Here is a 24,316-nt window from a genome sequence, read left to right as displayed (position 1 = left end):
TGAGGTAGCTGTGTGACTAAGCTAAGCGACCCAAGTGGCCGACACAAACACCTGGCCCATCTAGGAGTGGCACTGCAGTGTCAGACAGAATGGCAGATTTAAAAATAGTCCCCAAACAGCACATGATGCAAAGAAAAAAAGAGGTGCACCAAGGTCGCTGGATGGCTAAGCTAAGCGACACAGGTGGCTGACACAAACACCTGGCCCATCTAGGAGTGGCACTGCAGTGTCAGGCAGGATGGCACTTCAAAAAAATAGTCCCCAAACAGCACATGATGCAAAGAAAAAAAGAGGCGCAATGAGGTAGCTGTGTGACTAAGCTAAGCGACCCAAGTGGCCGATACAAACACCTGGCCCATCTAGGAGCGGCACAACTGAAATGCACCACAGGTATGGATGGATAGTATACTTGGCGACACAGAGGTAGGTAGCTGTGTGACTATGCTAAGCGACCCAAGTGGCCGACACAAACACCTGGCCCATCTAGGAGTGGCACTTCAGTGTCAGACAGGATGGCACTTCAAAAAAATAGTCCCCAAACAGCACATGATGCAAAGAAAAAAAGAGGCGCAATGAGGTAGCTGTGTGACTAAGCTAAGCGACCCAAGTGGCCGACACAAACACCTGGCCCATCTAGGAGTGGCACTGCAGTGTCAGACAGGATGGCAGATTTTAAAAATAGTCCCCAAACAGCACATGATGCAAAGAAAAAAAGAGGTGCACCAAGGTTGCTGGATGGCTAAGCTAAGCGACACAAGTGGCCGGCACAAACACCTGGCCCATCTAGGAGTGGCACTGCAGTGTCAGGCAGGATGGCCCTTCAAAAAAATAGTCCCCAAACAGCACATGAAGCAAAGAAAAAAAGAGGTGCAATGAGGTAGCTGTGTGACTAAGCTAAGCGACCCAAGAGGCCGACACAAACACCTGGCCCATCTAGGATTGGCACTGCAGTTTTCTAGCGAGAGGATGAGTGCTTCCATCCTCATGTGAAGCTGAACCACTAGCCATGAACATAGGCTAGGGCCTCAGTCGTTCCTTGCCACTCCGTGTCGTAAATGGCACATTCGCAAGTTTACGCTTCTCCTCAGACGCTTTTAATTTTGATTTTTGGGTCATTTTATTGAACTTTTGTTTTTGGGATTTTACATGCTCTCTACTATGACATTGGGCATCGGCCTTGGCAGACGACGTTGATGGCATTTCATCATCTCGGCCATGACTAGTGGCAGCAGCTTCAGCACGAGGTGGAAGTGGATCTTGATCTTTCCCTATTTTACCCTCCACATTTTTGTTCTCCATTTTTTAATGTGTGGAATTATATGCCAGTATCAATAGCAATGGCCTACTACTATATATACTGCGCACGACAACTGAAATGCACCACAGGTATGGATGGATAGTATACTTGACGACACAGAGGTAGGTAGAGCAGTGGCCTACTGTACCGTACTGCTATATATTATATACTGGTGGTCAGCAAACTGTGCAAAACTTAAATGCACCACAGGTATGGAAGGATAGTATACTTGACGACACAGAGGTAGGTAGAGCAGTGGCCTACTGTACCGTACTGCTATACATTATATACTGGTGGTCAGCAAACTGTGCAAAACTTAAATGCACCACAGGTATGGATGGATAGTATACTTGACGACACAGAGGTAGGTAGAGCAGTGTCCTACTGTACCGTACTGCTATATATTATATACTGGTGATCAGCAAACTGTGCAAAACTGAAATGCACCACAGGTATGGATGGATAGTATACTTGACGACACAGAGGTAGGTAGAGCAGTGGCCTTCTGTACCGTACTCCTATATATTATATACTGGTGGTCAGCAAAATTATGCACTGTACTCCTACTATATACTACAATGCAGCACAGATATGGAGCGTTTTTCAGGCAGAGAACGTATAATACTGGTGGTCACTGGTCAGCAAAACTCTGCACTGTACTCCTCCTATATAATACTGCTGGTCCCCAGTCCCCACAATAAAGCAGTGTGAGCACAGATATATGCAGCACACTGAGCACAGATATGGAGCGTTTTTCAGGCAGACAACGTATACTGGTGGTCACTGGTCAGCAAAACTCTGCACTGTACTCCTCCTATATAATACTGCTGGTCCCCAGTCCCCACAATAAAGCAGTGTGAGCACAGATATATGCAGCACACTGAGCACAGATATGGAGCGTTTTTCAGGCAGACAACATATAATACTGGTGGTCACTGGTCAGCAAAACTCTGCACTGTACTCCTCCTATAATACTGCTGGTCCCCAGAATAAAGATATGCAGCCCCCTGAAACAAAGTGAGAGGACACCAGCCACGTCCTCTCACTATCATTTCCAATGCACGAGTGAAAAATGGCGGCGACGCGCGGCTTCTTATATAGAATCCGAATCTCGCGAGAATCCGACAGCGGGATGATGACGTTCGGGCGCGCTCGGGTTAACCGAGCTATACGGGAGAATCCGAGTATGCCTCGGACCCGTGTAAAATGGGTGAAGTTCGGGGGGGTTCGGATTCCGAGGAACCGAACCCGCTCATCTCTAATGTATATACATGTGTATATGTATGCACATGGATATATATGTACTATAATTAAAATAAAGTAAACTTTTATTGCATTTACAAGTGCCACCAGGAAGACAGCAGGCTGCAGAGGACGCTAGACAGCCATTAATAATACTCATTCAGCTATAAAAAAAAAAAATTAGTGGAGGGGGGTTTCTGGGTGCTCAGAAACCCCCCTGGGTGCACCACTGGTTGATATCACAGTAGGTAGCCTTAATAATCACATTGCAATGTGTGTTATGATGATATTTGAATTGTCTAATTACATCACAATGTTTGATATCAATAAAAACATACAGTAACAGTTCTCAACACTATCACAACACAATGGATAACATTGTATGGTGTTATTTATTTCCTATAGATGACATTACAGTACCAAAGAAATCACAATTTCTAATATGAAAATATGTGACATCATAAATGACATCAGAATGAGTGACATCACAGATCACATAACAGAAGCTGACATCATCTGTGTCATGACTGGGGGGTTATCACAAAGGTCAGATAACTGTCGATGTCATAAAAAGTGAAAACGGCACAAAGGACGGTGTTACAAATGAAATGGTTAAGATCACAGTGAATGACATCAAAATACATAATATAAGAATGGTTGATATTGAAATTGCAGGCATAACAGACTCCCTAGCACAATGACATCACAATGGGTTTCTTCACCTATGATGTGCAATCTTGGAGTGATAACATCCCTGATAATGTTGAAATTATTGCAGAGTGGTTTTAACAGTGACATATTATGTGACATCATGTTAACACAACTCAATGGGTTGGATCACCAATGGGTGTCATTACTGATGACGGTGCAATGGGTTAAATCCCTGATGACACTGTCACCCAATGGTTAACATAATTTGCAACTTTATACACTGACTACGTCACTACAACTGATAGCATTAATAATATCACACAGGTTTTCAAACTCAGGACCCCAAACAGTTCATGTTTTCCAGGTTTCCTCAAAGAATCACAAGGGACATAATTAACTCCACCTGTGGATCTTTTAAAATGTGTCAGCGAGTAATGAGTACACCTGTGCACCTGCTAGGCGACTTGGAAATCGTGATCTGTTTGGGGTTCTGTGGACAGAGTTTGAGAGCAACTGAGACATCACAATGCGTGACACAACATATTACATCCCAATTGGTGACATTTTCAGGGACACTTTTGGTAACATCAGAATGGCAGACATAAAAGGCGAGATGTAATAGCGTCCGAGATTGCCGGAGGTGTGGGAAGTTTTTTTAAAATGTCTGTACGGTTTCAAAAAAACGTCCGAGATCGGCCGCCATCCCACACAGCTGGCAATCTCGGACGATTTTACATCTCGCCTATATTGTAGTATAAACACAATTATACATTAAGTGATAAATTAATTTGTTACATACTTAATATAATTGAGTACTCATTCAGTGGCAGCATGACATACTGTATGTAGGAAAAGTTACCGTATGCATTACGCATCATTAAGCAATGTAAATAACAGTCAATTATATTACAGTAGGATACACTTTTAATGCCCCCTCTTATATGGGATCTAGTCAGGATCCCAATGGTCGGGATTCCAGCAGTCAAAATACCGACTTCGGAGTCCCAACACTGCTCAGAATGCCGGCACTAGCATCCTGACTGGGATCACAATCCTGGGATCTTGAAAGAATAACTGCCAGAGAGGTAAGCCACGGGAGGGGGGAGGAATTAGGTTTAGGTTGCAGAGGGAGAGTTAGGATAGGGCTGCGGGGAGGGGGGGTTAGGTATAGGCTTCGGGGAGGAGGGTTAGCTTTAGACACCCCCAGGAGAGGGTAAGGGGTCGGCTGTGGGGGAGGGAGAGTTAGGTTTAGGCTGCGAGTAGGAGTTAGGTTTAGGTACTACCCAGTAGGATTAGGGGTTTAGTATGAAATTAGAGATGTGCGACGGGCACTTTTTGTGTTTTGTGTTTTGGTTTTTGTTCTGGTTCCATGCTCGTGTTTTGGATCTGGATTGGTTTTGCCAAAACCAACCTTTCGGGTTTTGGTTTTGGAATTGGATCTGGATTATTTTTGAAAAAACATAAAAACAGCTAAAATCACAGAATTTGGGGGTAATTTTGATCCTTCAGTATTATTAACCTCAATAACATTAATTTCCACTCATTTCCAGTCTATTCTGAACACCTCACAATATTATTTTTAGTCCAAAAGGTTGCACCGAGGTAGCTGAATGGCTAAGCTAAGCGACACAAGTGTGCAGCACAAACACCTGGCCTATCTAGGAGTGGCAATGCAGTTGCAGACAGGATGGCACTTAAAAAAACTAGTCCCCAAACAGCACATCATGCAGAGAAGAAAAAGAGGTGCAATGAGGTCGCTGTATGACTAAGCTAAGCAACACAAGTGTGTGGCACAAACAACATGGGACGTGCTGGAATTTGCCCAGATGTAATATATGCACCATATTGGTGGCACAGGAGAGCGTACCCCTAAATCACACACACACACACACACACACACACACACACACACGGCAAAGTCTGTAAAATTTATTTGGATAATAATAACTTTTTTATTTGGAGCTATTATAATAATATGCAGCACAGGTGAGCGTACCCCTACACCACACAGGGCAAACCCTGTAAAAATGATTTGGATAATAATATAAGTAATCTATATAACCATTTTATTTGTAGTAAATAATATACAGCACAGGACACCACCACTGGACTTATGGCAGCACAAGACACCACCACTGGACTGATGCAGCACAAGACAGCACCACTGGACTGAACATATACGGCAGTACCCCTGGAATTATATGGCAGTATCACTGGAATTATACGGCAGTACCAATGGACTGGATTTATATGGCAGTATCACTGGACTTATACACCAGTACCACTGGAATTATATGGCAGTATCCCTGGAATTATATGGCAGTATCACTGGAATTATACAGCAGTACCACTGAATTTATACGGCAGTACCACTGGACTGGATTTATATGGCAGTATCACTGGACTTATACGGCAGTATCACTGGACTATACAGCAGTACCACTGGATTTATATTGCAGTATCACTGGAATTATGCGGCAGTACCACTGGACATATACGGCAGTATCACTGGACTGGATTTATATGCCAGTACCGCTGTATTTATAAGGCAGTACCACTGGACATATATACGGCAGTATCCTGGATTTATACGGAAGTACCACTGGACATATATGGCAGTATCACTGGACTGGATTTATACGCCAGTACCACTTGATTTATACGGCAGTACCAGTGGACATATTCGGCAGTATCACTGGACATATACAGCAGTATCACTGGACATATATGGCAGTATCACTGGATTTATACGGCAGTACCGCTGGACACATATGGCAGTATCACTGGAAATATACGGCAGTACCACTGGACATATACGGCAGTTTTACTGGATTTATACGGCAAGTACCACTGGACATATGCGGCAGTATCACTTAGAGATGAGCGGATTCGGTTCCTCGGAATCCGAACCCCCCCGAACTTCAGCCTTTTTACACGGGTCCGAGGCAGACTCGGATCTTCCCGCCTTGCTCGGCTAACCCGAGCGCGCCCGAACGTCATCATCCCGCTGTCGGATTCTCGCGAGGCTCGTATTCTATCGCGAGACTCGGATTCTATATAAGGAGCCGCGCGTCGCCGCCATTTTCACATGTGCATTGAGATTGATAGGGAGAGGACGTGGCTGGCGTCCTCTCCGTTTAGATAGAGACACTTGAGTTGATTTACTACTAAATTTAGTAATTTTGGGGAGCATTAGGAGTACTCAGAGTGCAGAGTTTTGCTGATAGTTACTAGTGACCACCAGTTTTATTTATTATTTATAATCCGTTCTCTGCCTGAAAAAGTATATTGTCTGCCTGAAAAAGTTAAACACTCCTGTGGTGTTTTTTTTTTTATTCTATAAACGCATTCTGCTGACAGTGTCCAGCAGGTCCGTCATTCATTATATTATATAAATATTTACCTGCAGTAGTGTTATATTTTTTTTGTTCATCTCTATCATCTTTATCATCTCTATATTAGCAGACGCAGTATGGTAGTCCACGGCTGTGGCTACCTCTGTGTCGTCAGTGCTCATCCATAATTGTATACCTACCTGTGGTAGGGGTTTTTTTTCTATCTTCTTCATACTAGTAGTTTAGGAGTCTGCTGACAGTGTCCAGCAGGTCCGTCATTATATTATATATACCTGCAGTAGTGATATATATATATTTTTTATATCATTATCATCTCTATACTAGCAGACGCAGTACGGTAGTCCACGGCTGTAGCTACCTCTGTGTCGTCAGTGCTCGTCCATAATTGTATACCTACCTGTGGTGGGTTTTTTTTTTCTATCTTCTTCATACTAGTAGTTTAGGAGTCTGCTGACAGTGTCCAGCAGGTCCGTCATTATATTATATATACCTGCAGTAGTGATATATATATATTTTTTATATCATTATCATCTCTATACTAGCAGATGCAGTACGGTAGTCCATGGCTGTAGCTACCTCTGTGTCGTCAGTGCTCGTCCATAATTGTATACCTACCTGTGGTGGGGTTTTTTTTTCTATCTTCTTCATACTAGTAGTTTAGGAGTCTGCTGACAGTGTCCAGCAGGTCCGTCATTATATTATATATACCTGCAGTAGTGATATATATATATATTTTATATCATTATCATCTCTATACTAGCAGACGCAGTACGGTAGTCCACGGCTGTAGCTACCTCTGTGTCGTCAGTGCTCGTCCATAACTGTTTACCTACCTGTGGTGGGGTTTTTTTTTCTATCTTCTTCATACTAGTAGTTTAGGAGTCTGCTGACAGTGTCCAGCAGGTCCGTCATTATATTATATATATACCTGCAGTAGTGATATATATATATTTTTTATATCATTATCATCTCTATACTAGCAGACGCAGTACGGTAGTCCACGGCTGTAGCTACCTCTGTGTCGTCAGTGCTCGTCCATAATTGTATACCTACCTGTGGTGGGGTTTTTTTTTCTATCTTCTTCATACTAGTAGTTTAGGAGTCTGCTGACAGTGTCCAGCAGGTCCGTCATTATATTATATATACCTGCAGTAGTGATATATATATATATTTTATATCATTATCATCTCTATACTAGCAGATGCAGTACGGTAGTCCACGGCTGTAGCTACCTCTGTGTCGTCAGTGCTCGTCCATAATTGTATACCTACCTGTGGTGGTTTTTTTTTTTCTATCTTCTTCATACTAGTATTTTAGGAGTCTGCTGACAGTGTCCAGCAGGTCCGTCATTATATTATATATATACCTGCAGTAGTGATATATATATTTTTTTTATATCATTATCATCTCTATACTAGCAGATGCAGTACGGTAGTCCACGGCTGTAGCTACCTCTGTGTCGTCAGTGCTCGTCCATAATTGTATACCTACCTGTGGTGGGTTTTTTTTTTCTATCTTCTTCATACTAGTAGTTTAGGAGTCTGCTGACAGTGTCCAGCAGGTCCGTCATTATATTATATATACCTGCAGTAGTGATATATATATATATTTTATATCATTATCATCTCTATAATAGCAGACGCAGTATGGTAGTCCACGGCTGAAGCTACCTCTGTGTCGTCAGTCACTCGTCATCCATAAGTATACTAGTATCCATCCATCTCCATTGTTTACCTGAGGTGCCTTTTAGTTGTGCCTATTAAAATATGGAGAACAAAAATGTTGAGGTTCCAAAAATAGGGAAAGATCAAGATCCACTTCCACCTCGTGCTGAAGCTGCTGCCACTAGTCATGGCCGAGACGATGAAATTCCGTCAATGTCGTCTGCCAAGGCCGATGCCCAATGTCATAGTACAGAGCATGTAAAATCCAAAACACAAAATATCAGTAAAAAAAGGACTCAAAAATCTAAAATAAAATCGTCGGAGGAGAAGCGTAAACTTGCCAATATGCCATTTACCACACGGAGTGGCAAGGAACGGCTGAGGCCCTGGCCTATGTTCATGGCTAGTGGTTCAGCTTCACATGAGGATGGAAGCACTCAGCCTCTCGCTAGAAAAATGAAAAGACTTAAGCTGGCAAAAGCACAGCAAAGAACTGTGCGTTCTTCGAAATCACAAATCCACAAGGAGAGTCCAATTGTGTCGGTTGCGATGCCTGACCTTCCCAACACTGGACGTGAAGAGCATGCGCCTTTTACCATTTGCACGCCCCCTGCAAGTGCTGGAAGGAGCACCCGCAGTCCAGTTCCTGGTAGTCAGATTGAAGATGTCAGTGTTGAAGTACACCAGGATGAGGAGGATATGGGTGTTGCTGGCGCTGGGGAGGAAATTGACAAGGAGGATTCTGATGGTGAGGTGGTTTGTTTAAGTCAGGCACCCGGGGAGACACCTGTTGTCCGTGGGAGGAATATGGCCGTTGACATGCCTGGTGAAAATACCAAAAAAATCAGCTCTTCGGTGTGGAAGTATTTCAACAGAAATGCGGACAACATTTGTCAAGCCGTGTGTTGCCTTTGTCAAGCTGTAATAAGTAGGGGTAAGGACGTTAACCACCTCGGAACATCCTCCCTTATACGTCACCTGCAGCGCATTCATCATAAGTCAGTGACAAGTTCAAAAACTTTGGGCGACAGCGGAAGCAGTCCACTGACCAGTAAATCCCTTCCTCTTGTAACCAAGCTCACGCAAACCACCCCACCAACTCCCTCAGTGTCAATTTCCTCCTTCCCCAGGAATGCCAATAGTCCTGCAGGCCATGTCACTGGCAATTCTGACGAGTCCTCTCCTGCCTGGGATTCCTCCAATGCATCCTTGCGTGTAACGCCTACTGCTGCTGGCGCTGCTGTTGTTGCTGCTGGGAGTCGATGGTCATCCCAGAGGGGAAGTCGTAAGACGACTTTTACTACTTCCACCAAGCAATTGACTGTCCAACAGTCCTTTGCGAGGAAGATGAAATATCACAGCAGTCATCCTGCTGCAAAGCGGATAACTGAGGCCTTGGCATCCTGGGCGGTGAGAAACGTGGTTCCGGTATCCATCATTACTGCAGAGCCAACTATAGACTTGATTGAGGTACTGTGTCCCCGGTACCAAATACCATCTAGGTTCCATTTCTCTAGGCAGGCGATACCGAAAATGTACACAGACCTCAGAAAAAGACTCACCAGTGTCCTAAAAAATGCAGTTGTACCCAATGTCCACTTAACCACGGACATGCGGACAAGTGGAGCAGGGCAGACTCAGGACTATATGACTGTGACAGCCCACTGGGTAGATGTATTGACTCCCGCCGCAAGAACAGCAGCGGCGGCACCAGTAGCAGCACCTCGCAAACGCCAACTCTTCCTAGGCAGGCTACGCTTTGTATCACCGCTTTCCAGAATACGCACACAGCTGAAAACCTCTTACGGCAACTGAGGAAGATCATCGCAGAATGGCTTACCCCAATTGGACTCTCCTGTGGATTTGTGGCATCGGACAACGCCAGCAATATTGTGTGTGCATTAAATATGGGCAAATTCCAGCACGTCCCATGTTTTGCACATACCTTGAATTTGGTGGTGCAGAATTATTTAAAAAACGACAGGGGCGTGCAAGAGATGCTGTCGGTTGCCAGAAGAATTGCGGGACACTTTCGGCGTACAGGCACCACGTACAGAAGACTGGAGCAACACCAAAAACGCCTGAACCTGCCCTGCCATCATCTGAAGCAAGAAGTGGTAACGAGGTGGAATTCAACCCTCTATATGCTTCAGAGGTTGGAGGAGCAGCAAAAGGCCATTCAAGCCTATACAACTGACCACGATATAGGAGGTGGAATGCACCTGTCTCAATCGCAGTGGAGAATGATTTCAACGTTGTGCAAGGTTCTGCAACATTTTGAACTTGCCACACGTGAAGTCAGTTCAGACACTGCCAGCCTGAGTCAGGTCATTCCCCTCATCAGGCTTTTGCAGAAGAAGCTGGAGACATTGAAGGAGGAGCTAACACTGAGCGATTCCGCTAGGCATGTGGGACTTGTGGATGGAGCCCTTAATTCGCTTAACAAGGATTCACGGGTGGTCAATCTGTTGAAATCAGAGCACTACATTTTGGCCACCGTGCTTGATCCTAGATTTAAAACCTACCTTGGATCTCTCTTTCCGGCAGACACAAGTCTGCAGGGGTTCAAAGAACTGCTGGTGAGAAAATTGTCAAGTCAAGCGGAACGCGACCTGTCAACATCTCCTCCTTCACATTCTCCCGCAACTGGGGGTGCGAGGAAAAGGCTACGAATTCCGAGCCCACCCGCTGGCAGTGATGCAGGGCAGTCTGGAGCGACTGCTGATGCTGACATCTGGTCCGGACTGAAGGACCTGCCAACGATTACGGACATGTCGTCTACTGTCACTGCATATGATTCTCTCACCATTGAAAGAATGGTGGAGGATTATATGAGTGACCGCATCCAAGTAGGCACGTCACACAGTCCGTACTTATACTGGCAGGAAAAAGAGGCAATTTGGAGGCCCTTGCACAAACTTGCTTTATTCTACCTAAGTTGCCCTCCCACAAGTGTGTACTCCGAAAGAGTGTTTAGTGCCGCCGCTCACCTTGTCAGCAATCGGCAAACGAGGTTACTTCCAGAAAATGTGGAGAAGATATGTTCATTAAAATGAATTATAATCAATTCCTCCATGGAGACATTCACCAGCAGCAATTGCCTCCACAAAGTACACAGGGAGCTGTGATGGTGGATTCCAGTGGGGACGAATTGATAATCTGTGAGGAGGGGGATGTACACGGTGATGAATCGGAGGATGATGATGAGGTGGACATCTTGCCTCTTTAGAGCCAGTTTGTGCAAGGAGAGATTTATTGCTTCTTTTTTGGTGGGGGTCCAAACCAACCCGTCATTTCAGTCACAGTCGTGTGGCAGACCCTGTCACTGAAATGATGGGTTGGTTAAAGTGTGCATGTCCTGTTTATACAACATAAGGGTGGGTGGGAGGGCCCAAGGACAATTCCAACTTGCACCTCTTTTTTCTTTCATTTTTCTTTGTGTCATGTGCTGTTTGGGGAGTGTTTTTTGGAAGGGCCATCCTGCGTGACACTGCAGTGCCACTCCTAGATGGGCCAGGTGTTTGTGTCGGCCACTAGGGTCACTTATCTTAGTCACACAGCTACCTCATTGCGCCTCTTTTTTATCTTCTTTGCGTCATGTGCTGTTTGGGGAGTATTTTTTGGAAGGGCCATCCGGCCTGACACTGCAGTGCCACTCCTAGATGGGCCAGGTGTTTGTGTCGGCCACTAGGGTCGCTTAGCTTACTCACACAGCTACCTCATTGCGCCTCTTTTTTTCTTTGCGTCATGTGCTGTTTGGGGAGTGTTTTTTGGAAGGGCCATCCTGCGTGACACTGCAGTGCCACTCCTAGATGGGCCAGGTGTTTGTGTCGGCCACTTGGGTCGCTGAGCTTAGTCATCCAGCGACCTTGGTGCAAATTTTAGGACTAAAAATAATATTGTGAGGTGTGAGGTGTTCAGAATAGACTGAAAATGAGTGGAAATTATGGTTATTGAGGTTAATAATACTTTGGGATCAAAATGACCCCCAAATTCTATGATTTAAGCTGTTTTTTAGGGTTTTTTGAAAAAAACACCCGAATCCAAAACACACCCGAATCCGACAAAAAAAATTCGGTGAGGTTTTGCCAAAACGCGTTCGAACCCAAAACACGGCCACGGAACCAAACCCAAAACCAAAACACAAAACCCGAAAAATTTCCGGTGCACATCTCTAGTATCACTGGATTTATACGGCAGTACCACTGGACATATACTGCAGTATCACTGGACTGGATTTATACGCCAGTACCACTGGATTTATACGGCAGTACCAGTGGACATATTCAGCAGTATCCCTGGACATATACGGCAATATCACTGGACTGTATTTTTACGCCAGTACCACTGGACAAATATGGCAGTACCACTGGACATATACGGCAGTATCACTGTATTTATACAGCAGTACCACTGGACATATACAGCAGTATCACTGGACTGGATTTATACGCCAGTACCACTGGATTTATACGGCATGACCACTGGACATATACGGCAGTATCACTGGAGATATATGGCAGTACCACTGGACATTTACGGCAGTATCACTGGACTGGTTTTATACGCCTGTACCACGGGAATTATACGCCAGTACCACGGGAATTATACGGCAGTATCACTGGAACTATACGGCAGTACCACTAGAATTATACGGCAGTACCACTGGACATATACGGCAGTATCACAGGACTGGATTTAGACACCAGTACCGCTGGAATTATACGCCAGTACCACTGGAATTATACAGCAGTACCACTGGAATTATATGGCAGTACCGCTGGACATATACCGCAGTATCACTGGACATACAGGGCAGTATCAGTGGACTGGATTTTTACGCCAGTACCAATGGAATTATATGGCAGTACCACTGGACATATACGGCAGTATCACTGGTTTTATATGGCAGTACCGCTGGACATATATGGAAGTATCACTGGACATATATGGCAGTATCACTGGACATATACAGCAGCACAGGGACACCACCACTAGACTGATGCAGGATAACACAGCACCACTGCAATGGACTGGAGTTATACAGCAGCACTGGACATATGGCAGCAGAGGACTGTGACTGGACTGATGCAGCACAAGACACTACCACTGTACTGATGCAGGACAACACAGCACTTCTGCAATGGACTGGACTTATACAGCAGCACTGGACATATGGCAGCAGAGGACACCACCACTGTGACTGGACTGCTGCAGCACAAGACACCACCACTGGACTGATGCAGCACAACACAGCACCACTGGAATGGACTCATACAGCAGCACTGGACATATGGCAGCAGAGGACACCACCACTGTGACTGGACTGATGCAGCACAAGACACTACCACTGAACTGATGCAGGACACTGAGAACGGAGACACATCCTCTCTCTACACTCTCCAATGCCGGAGTGAAAACGGTGGCAACACGTGGCTCCTTATATGGAATCCAAACCCCGCGAGAATCCGACAGCGGGATGATGACGTTTTGCCTCGTTCTGGTTTCTGAGTCAGGCGGGAAAAGCCGAGCCTGACTCGGATCCGGGGTCGGGTAGTGAAGTTCGGGGGGGTTTGGTTCTCAGGGAACCAAACCCACTCATCTCTATATGAAATACCTACAAATCAAAATCCCGACGGTCAGAATACAGACAAGGTTAAAATACCGACATTTAAAATGTTGACAGGTCGAAAAGTCGATACACGTTTTCATAGTTTTTTGTATGTCGACATAGGTCAACATGGACACTGTATAAGTGTACCGCTTCGGGCATGGTGTCTTGCTGCGCTCAGCACACTATTATATTCCCCCTCCTGGTCCACTGGGATGATAATGTATGAAGTCAGAATGAAAAAATCATTAAAAACGCATATCGACTTTTTGACCTGTCGACATTTTAAATGTCGGATTTTGACCTTGTCGGTATTTTAAATGTCGGTATTTTGACCATGTCGGGATTTAGACCTTGTCGGGATTTGGACTGTCGGTCAATGGTTGTCGGGATTTTGACCATTGGGATTTTGATGTGGGTAAATTAACAGCTTCCCAGGATTACGGTTAGGCTGCAGGGGGAGGTGGGTAGGTTTCGACTGCAGAAGGGAGGGTTAAGGTGACATTGGGGGGAGTAAACGATACTTACCTTGCCCATTTCGGGATTCTCAACATCGCAATGCCACGGTCGGTATTATGACCATCTGCATGTTGACCATAACCCTTTTTTTCATCTGATAGACATCTACTAAAAATAAAACAGTCTTTTGTAACATATAAGAATATTTTGAAATTGAACGTTGAATGTTTATTGACTTAACTTTTCCTTTTTCATACTACCATACTTTTTACACTTTATCTTTGGGTATCTACAGTACATTACTTTTCTTTATTCCCTTTTTCATATAAGCAGGACCGGATTAAGCCTTGGGGTGCCCAGGGCCCTGATGGAAGGTGGGAGTTGTACATTAAATTGTGCATACCTCCCAATATGTCCCATTCCAGGAGGAACAAAATGCTCTCTACCTGGATTTCCCACTTAATACAGTATATGATTGGCGTCATATGTGTTAAAATATTTAATTGATAAGAAAGGTACTTCAACACAGGTGATTGCAATCATAAATTAAGAAAGAAGTCCAGGTAGAAAGCATTTTGTCCCTCCTGGAATGGGTTATGTTGGGAGGTATAGATTGTGTATATTAAATTTAAACCAATTGTGTATATTAGTTTTAACTAATAGTTTAATAATGCCTGGGTACTGTTTATAGCACCACCTAATTGAAAGACAACTATATTATAAACTTTTCTTGTAGTGGAACAAAGACAACTTAACCTTAAAATACACATAGAAAAATAACATAATTTATCTTGTCACATGCAAGAATATACTACTTACACATTGGGACAGGACTCAGGAGGACTCTGTGTGTGTCTCTATCTCTAAACCCAAATGGTTTAGTTGCATAACAGTTTACACAGAACTCAAACACCCAGGTGGGGAGGAGGAGAAGCTGGGATCCCTGTGTCACTTACAGCTCTCTCTGCCCGCCTATCTCTCCTCTGGTCAGAAAGCTCTGTCGGTAGCTCATGAAACATGATATTCCTGTGTCTCTGCCTGCACTGCATACTGTCATGCTCGCATTCTGGCTGCTGGTTCTGCTGCTGCTTAAGAGGTAAAGTTAGTGATGTCAGTGCGCTCTGGCTGGGGGGGCCCCTTTAGAAAGGGGGGCCCGGGGTACAGTATGCCCTGAATCCCCCCCTTAATCTGGCTATGCATATAAGGATACATATGTAAATGTTCCCTCTCTAACATAATTGATAAGTGGAAAATTGACTGCCTATTACCAGGGCCAATAAAGAATCGTCTGCGCCCCTGTGCTAGGGGGCGTGGTCAAGAGTGAGGATCCAAACACGCCTTGTTAGGTAACCTCTGCGTAACTTGCATGTCAGATACCTACAAATTTCCCATGCCTTACCAGAGCTTATTTAACATTGCATTGAAATTTTGCAAGCAAAAGCAATAGCAAACTAACTTTTCTAATATGCTTTCATTCTTTCAATATCAATAATATCCCAGTAGTGTTCTTTAGTAAACCAAATATGCGGCTGGATGTATTGTCGTCCGAGAGAGCCGGAGGTGCGGGTTGCTGCCAATCATGCCTTGTAATTGATTGCTGCTTTAAACAAAGTCCGAGTTCATCCGGCAAACCCTCACCTCTGGCCAACTTGGATGGCATTACATCCAGACCCTGATGTGCACATGGGAAAAATCTTCCCCTGATATCACAGCTTCATGTGTTTTTTTCTGGTATTCTGGTATTTTGCATCACACAGTGCGGCTGGGGTCGTAGCATACTGCTGTGAGCCATCGATCAAACACAGCGTCTTCCCTTCTGCTAAAAGCACTAATACTCACTTGTTGCAGTTTTACAAAAGGACAGTGTGACAATATAATTCAAAGCACCTAAATAACAGCTAATATATAATAATTAAGCAGCCCAACAGATTTAAGAAGACTTAAAATTGTTGTGGATACCTTGAACTTTTTTAACCAGTTGGAGTAAAGGGCAAGGACTGTTTAGTGGAATGTAAATGCAAATTTGCATGTATATTTTCTCTTTTATGCATTGTTCCATATATATATATATATATATATATATATATATAGAAGAAAAATGGTATACCCGGCACTCCTTGAAGACAGTAGTTTATCTGCTGCGGTGCCCTCCGAGTGACACTAGGTCACAGATATGTAGCGTGGATTTGGCGGCGGCACTCAGACAGACTCATCAATGCAAAAAACTGGTCATTTATTTAGACCGTGGAGACCGGTCTAAATAAATGACCAGTTTTTTGCATTGATGAGTCTGTCTGAGTGCCGCCGCCAAATCCACGCTATATATATATATATATATAATTTTTAAAGTGATTTGGAATAAATTAATTTATGCACTCCTTTGATAAGTATATTATCATTATTTGTGTTTTCTGAGTATTGGTAGAACAGTACTACCTGTTGGGAGCAGCAATATATAGATATATATTAAATATTCAAGCAGTTTTTGGTGGTTTATGTAAGCGCTAGGATTATTTTAATACCATTTTTTCTTTTTTAGGTTTACTGTTTATTTCTTAGCAGCTTTTATATCTATGTAAAATAATATATATAATTTACTGTATAATCTATATTGGAGATCATAGGTTATTGACTGAAATAAGATGACTTCATTCAGAAGTGTAACAGATAGATTGACCAGGAGACAATTGTTGTTGGCAGATAATACTATGCAAAATCTGGATAGAATGATGTACCAGAGATTGGTAAATTGTTTAATGACCTAGAATCTCTACTAAAGGCGGAGACACACCATTGGTGGGATCAGGAGACTTTCAGTAAATTTTTGGACACAAAAATAATCCCAAGAGGCCTACGGATCTATAAGTCTTGTAATTTTAAAGATGATCCAGATTTAACAAATGAGTGATATATTAGATACCTGTTCATTTTCCCTTATTAAATTGTTGATTAAATATAGAAAAGAAAAGGTACACAAAATATCAGAAGAAATAGAGAGGATTTGGGAACAGCTCAAACCCTATGAAAATAATAAGGATTTTAAAGAACGGGATGGGGTTCTAAACAATAGGATCAATGAATTTGAACAATCACTCATTAGTTTCAAAAAGAAGAAGATAGAGCGACATAATAAGGATTATAGGTCAGATCAAGTAAGAACTTACAATAGAAAATTTAGAGATGTTAGGAGAGGTAATGAAGATCAACACATAAGATACATCTATAGAAATGAATATAATCGGTATCAAAATAACTATTCTAGGGTTCAAAATAGAGATAGAAGAGATAGGACCCCTCTTTACAGAGGAGATAATATTGATAGAAGAACTGTCAAGCATGAGGAGTTTAGGAGGAAAACAACAAATCCACAATATAAAAATTATAGGAGTGTTACTGATGAGGAAAGCTCAAATTCTCCCAGTAGAAGAAGGAAACCACTTGAAATATACAGAGCCATCTTTGGTGAAGGCTCTAATGACCATCAAAATAGGGGAAGAAGTTCCTTTGCTAATTAAGGAGCTAGACCAAAAGAAACCCATAGCTTTTATAGAAGAGAAAACATGCAGAAGGAAGTACCTGAATCATCCAAAGTTTTTTTAGGACAAAGAGAAAAAAGAAATTGGGAAACAGAACAAATTCAAAAGGTTACAAACAAATACCCCCAAAAGATTGAGAGGGGAAGAACCAGAGGGTGTAGATAAGGACAGAAGGTATAACATAAAATCATAAAGCTAGGATAAGAAATAGGGGAATTTAATATCTTTCCTCTGAAGTGTTAAGTGAACATGAGAAAGCTATTATTGCTAAAGGTCTTAAATTCACACCATCTGTTCATCCGGATATTTTTGAATTATTCGTAGCATTGTATAAATTTACAAGAGATTTATGTTGTAAGAGGTATTTTATGAACAAAACTCTGAAAAATAATGATTTTGATGGATCACCTATAGTACTAAACTAGGATGATAATATAGGTATAGATATGCTAAACTCACTACTGGTAGAGAGTGGAGAAGGGGAACAAAGTGGTGCAAACCAGCAGATTAAAATATTTGATATTACTGAGAATACTGAAGGGAATAAATACATCAAAAAAAAATTCAGAATTTTATGCAATGCAACATAGAAGTTCATATATTGAGACTTTTTATACATCTACACTAAATTATTTCCGTTTACTCTGTGATAAAAAAGTGCCCATCCTAAGAGATAATTTTAATATTAATGAACGCCGAGCATTAAAATTCTTGAAAAAAGATAATACTATAATAATAAAAACTGCAGATAAGGGGGGAGTTGTACTCCAAGACAGATCGAGTTACCTTGAGGAAACAGAGAGACAATTAGAGAATAAAGAATTTTATTCCAAATTATTTACAAATCCGACTAATAAATATATACAAGAATTCAAACAACTACTTACAAAGGCCCTGACAGGAAGAGCAATTACTGAAGATGAGTACTTGTTTTTGTTTAACCCCTATCCAATCATCCACACATATTATCACCTTCCCAAGATTCACTAATCCTTGATAGCACCTCATGGTCGTCCCATAATTTCAGTGTTGGGTCCCTCACATCTAATCTATCTGCATTCGATGATTCCTTTTACAGACTCACGTCGTAGGCCTTCTGTCTTACATCAGGGATACCACCCATTTTTTTTTTAATCTGGAGGGTGGTATAGAGTGGCGACAAAGTTATGTATTCTTGACCTGTGATGTCGAGTCCCTACATACCAACATCCCCCATCATGGGGGGATTGAGGCTTGCTGAAACTATTTTGCTACTGATGTGGGACTGACACCTGAGTGACTTCAGTTTGTATTAGAATCAATAGAATATATTTTATCCCATAACTATTTTTAATTTATTTCACAGTTTTATCTTCAAGTGCACGGTACCGCCATGGGCACAATTTTTACCCCGAGTTTTGCAAACTTTTATATGGGCCTGTTCAAGGACCAGTACATCTGGAGGGCAAACTTGGTGCTCTATGGTTGGTACATTGATGATCTATTTATTATTTGGGATGTGGTCTCAAATGTCTCTTCTTTCCTTTCTTATATTAATTCTAACACTTTTGGTCTTACGTTTAGCCACTCTTGTCACTCTACACACATTAATTATTTGGATATTGCTCTCTCTGTCAGGGGAATTTGTTTGGTTACTAATACATTTAGAAAAGAAGTTGATTGCAATAATTACCTAAATTATAAGCATTGTCACCAACAAAAATGGAAGGATAATATACCCTTGGGGCAATATCTGAGGATGAAACGGAATTGCACAGAGAAGGATTGTTTACGAGAAGAAGCAGATATACTCACCAATGCATTTTTGGATCAGGGTTATCCAAAAGAACTTTTGGAGGAATCTTTTGATAGGGCAGCAGTAAGAGAAAGGAGGTACCTCCTATCTACAGCCTCTCATACTGGGGTTCAAAGTAAAAACACAAGCAACAAAAACAAGAGGTTTGAGGATGAAACCAACACTATTTTTCCCTTTGTAAGCAAATATAATACATGTCCTAATGAGATTAGGAGGGTTATACTTTAGAATTTTGAATTTTGAAACTGGATAAAGTACTACATCCCTGTTTAGGTGAATGAGCAAAGGTTGTTTTTCGAAAAGCAAAAAATATCAAGAACCATATATCTCCAAATTTCTTTCAGTGTTCAAAGATTGATCCCCATAGAACTACTAACTGGTTAACTAAAAAAAGTGGCTGTTGTAAATGCGGGAAAAAGATCTGTCTGACTTTTGAACATATTGTTAATAGGAGTATGAGCTTTAAATCTTTTTCTTTGGGTCAAACCTTTAACATTGATACAATTATAAACTGCCAGCATGTTTACATTATTTATCTGATTAGTTGTAGGTGTGGAACACAATATGTGGGTAGGACCACTAGGAGTCTTATTGTTAGATTTCTTGAACATAGGAGAAATGTATTAAAGAAGAATCCCAAACACAGTGTTTCAAGACATGTAATACAATACCATGATGGCAATGTCGATGTACTGAAGGTACAGGGGATTGAGTCTGTGGCTCCCATTCTGAGGGAGAGAGACAGGTACAATTGCCTGTGTACCAGGTAAGCATTCTGGATTTTCATGCTGGGCACTCTCACTCCAGATGATTTAAATGAAAATATAGAACTTAACAATATTGGGTGACTGAGGTCCCCTGATATTGTCGCACGGATGTGTATGTTATGTTTGTATGTATGTGTGCATGTTATATTACATATATATGCATATGCATTTATGTGCGGCAATGTGAGTTTAGTGTAGGGGGGGGGGGGTGTTTATCCATCTCTGTATTTCTTCTGTTTTTTTCCCACTTGTTTGAGTTAAACGCTATATGATAGAAAAATGTCTATTTTGAAGATTATATACATGGCTTAGAGAAGGATAATTATGCCTTTGAATAGGAACGTGTATATTAATGTATAGTATTTATTCTTTATGAATCTTCACTTTAATTATGGTTATTATTTATTATATATTGTTTGATGCTAAAACAAAATATACTGAATATTGATTATATATATATATATATATATATATATATATATATATATATAGTATGTGTCCTTCTTGTTGTGCATCAGCTTCGAACCTGGAACTCGCTGTATGAAATATAGAGTAATTTACCTCTAGGCTATGAGAGCGCTCCAAGAGTCTGCAGTGGTTTTTTAAAACTTGTAGTTTTTACATGAGAAAACAATATTGGTCATTTGATACACACACAAAACATAGTGTTGCAATAGCACTGTTTGTGCATTTTTATATTACCACCAAACTGCTTGAATTTATTTTTATAATGTTTTTTATGATAGTCTTTTGATATGCATTTATATTGATGTTTCCCTATACATGTGAATGGGTTTGCACTTAGGAAGTTAAATCACAGGTGGTTGTGCCTAGTAATTAACCCTGTGATTGGTCCGGCCGGGTTTAAAAAGAGCCTGGATATGCTGCCTTGATTATTCCCTTGATGAAACCACCTGTATATAATAGCAGATAAACGTGTATAGTAAGTAAGGCTTCATCAATAGGACCTTGCTGCCCTGCATCTCTAATGGTTTTCTCTTACGTCCTAGAGAATGCTGGGGTCCATTTTAGTACCATGGGGTATAGACGGTTCCGCAGGAGCCTTCGGCATGTTAAGACTTTTTAACAGTGTGAACTGGCTCCTCCCTCTATGCCCCTCCTCCAGACCTCAGTTTAGAAAATGTGCCCGGGAGACTGGATGCACACCAGTGGAGCTCTACAGAGTTCTGCTGGAAAAGACTTTGTTAGATTATTTATTTTACAGGGAAGCTGCTGGCAACAGCTTCCCTGTTTCGTGGGACTTAGGGGGGGGGGGGGAGTAGGAACCAACTTCTCAATTAGTTTAATGGCTCTGCTTCCGCTGACAGGACACCATTAGCTCCTTAAGGGTATTGAACACAGCCCTTGCCTGGCTGCTGCTCACTCCCACAGCACTGTCGCCACCCCCTAACAGAGCCAGAAGTCAGATGGCTGGTGAGTATTTACCGGAGACTTGCAGAAAGGGGCCCTCCGGTCATCATGGCGGCATAAAGGTACCAGCGCAGCGCGGGACGCTGCGCAAAAACATGTCTCTCAGCACAGGGTGCAGAGCGCGCGGGGGTGGGGTGGGGGAGGGCATGCTCTGAGGAACTTGATAAATCCTTATTCTCACTGGCAAAATGTACATACATGTGAGCCATTGATGTACACTACCCCCGCCAGTATAAATATTATATTACTGTGGCTGAACCGTGCCATTACAGGGGGCGGGGCTTCTCCTCAGAATTGCTTGTAACACTCAATTGGCGCCATTTTCTCCTCACAGAGACGCCGGAGCGCTGATCCTGCATGCTGCTTCTCCACACACGTCGCTGATACAATTACCAGGGTGTTATAGAGGGGAGGGGAGCACATCATTTATTGAAGTCTGCGGGCTTCACATTGGATATAAAGCGCTGTGTTGGTATATATGTATATTCATTGTATGCAATACATATAGGGCGCATGGTGTGGACTGGCAATTCCATATGGGTCCCTCTGACAGACATTAGTGTAGGTCTGTCCCCATTAGCTCCCGTGTGTGCGTGTGTGAGTGGTGTGACTGTACACGCGTGTACCATGTCTAGAGAAAGCTCTTCCCCAGAGGAACCCATTTTGGAGTCACAAGAGTGTTCTGAGCCTGTATGGGTGAGAAAGCTGCAGAAATTCTCTAAGCCCGAGGAACAGAAAAAGCATTGGAGAAAGTCTGTGGAAGATGCTCTTTTTGCTGATTGTTCCACATCATCCACTCGGGACCCCTCCAGTTCCCAGAAAAGGTCTGTGGCCCAAATTATGCAAAGGGACACTGACACAGATTCCAACACTGACGTCGACACTGGGGATTTGAGGGGGGTAGACCCCAAACTGGCTAAGATAGTCGCTATAAAAGAGGTGTTGGGATTTCCTGACACAACACCTCTACCTGAGGAAAAAGATTATTTTAAATTAAATAAAAAAACAGGTGGTGACTTTTCCTCCGTCTAAGGACTTAAATACATTTATTGAGGAATCCTAGGCTAAGCCGGAAATGAAATTTGCTATCCCTAAAAGGTTGCGGGTAGCATACCCTTTCCCTGAGGAGGATAGGCATAAGTGGGAGTCACCCCCAATGATAGACACCTCAGTCTCTAGGTTGTCAAAGAAAATCATTTTACCTGCCCCAGGGTCAGCTTCATTAAAAGAACCTGCTGACCGCAAATTAGAGACGACTTTAAAGTCCATCTATGTTGCTACGGGTACATTGCTCAGGCCCACAATTGCTTCTGCGTGGGTATGTAATGCAGTCGAAAAGTGGGCAGATAACTTGATTGTTAATATTGACACGGTCGATAAAGATGACATGCTGCAAATTCTAGGTCATATCAAAGATTCTGCAGGTTATTTGGTTGAGGCTATGAAGGACATAGGCTTACTGGGCTCATGGGCTTCTGCTATGGCGATTTCAGCCCACAGGGCGCTGTGGATACGCCAATGGAATGCTGACGCAAAATCCAAAAGACATATTGAGGCGCTCCCCTACAATGGTGAAGCCCTGTTTGGGGAGAAACTAGATGCCATGATATCAACTACTACATCTGGCAAATCAGCATTTCTGCCGTCGGCAGCTACACCGGCTAAAAAAGTATATCATTCTCATACTATGCAGTCCTTTCGGCCAAACAAGTACAAAAAGGCTAAAAGTACCCCTTTTTTCACAGGAAAAAGGAGAGGAAAAGGTAGAAAACCTACAACACCCTCAGGCTCCCAGGAGCAGAAGTCAGCAACTACTTCTGCAAAAGCCACAGCATGACGCTGGGGCTCCTCTGCGGGAGTGCGATCGGGTGGGGGCACGCCTATTATTTTTCAGCCAGGTCTGGTTTCGCTCAGACCTGGATCCTTGGATTTTACAGATAATATCCCAAGGTTACAAGTTGGAATTTCAAGACCTTCCCCATGCCGATTTTTCAAATCAGCCTTGCCAGTTTCTGCTCAAGACAGCACAAATGTCCTGAACGCAATACACAAATTATGTCCTTGCTCTTGCGTATAGTCCGCATATGTGTATGCAGTTGTGAATAAGGTTGCGATGGCTTCAGTGGTGTCTATCATCTTTTCTGGGCATCAGCTTTATTTGCTCAGATTAGCAAGTAATTGCCTTGGTTCCTGCCGAACAAAGGAATCTAGGCTTTTATTCAAGCCTGTTTGTTGTACTGAAGCCGGATGGCTTGGTCAGACCGATTTTAAACCTAAAATCTCTGAATCTTTATTTGAAAAGATTCAAATTCAAGATGGAATCCTTGAGAGCGGTGATTTCCAGCTTGGAGGAATTTCTGGTGTCAGTGGACATCAAGTATGCTTACTTGCATGTCCCCATTTACCCGCCACATCAAGCATACCTGACGTTTGCAGTTCAGGATTGCCACTACCAATTCCAGACATTACCATTCAGGCTCTCCACAGCTCCAAGAATCTTCACCAAG

This window comes from Pseudophryne corroboree, chromosome 9 (genome assembly GCF_028390025.1).
Source record: "Pseudophryne corroboree isolate aPseCor3 chromosome 9, aPseCor3.hap2, whole genome shotgun sequence".
Classification (NCBI taxonomy): Eukaryota; Metazoa; Chordata; class Amphibia; order Anura; family Myobatrachidae; genus Pseudophryne; species Pseudophryne corroboree.
The sequence above is the reverse complement of the archived record's forward strand: the minus strand, read 5'-3'. Positions refer to the sequence as shown.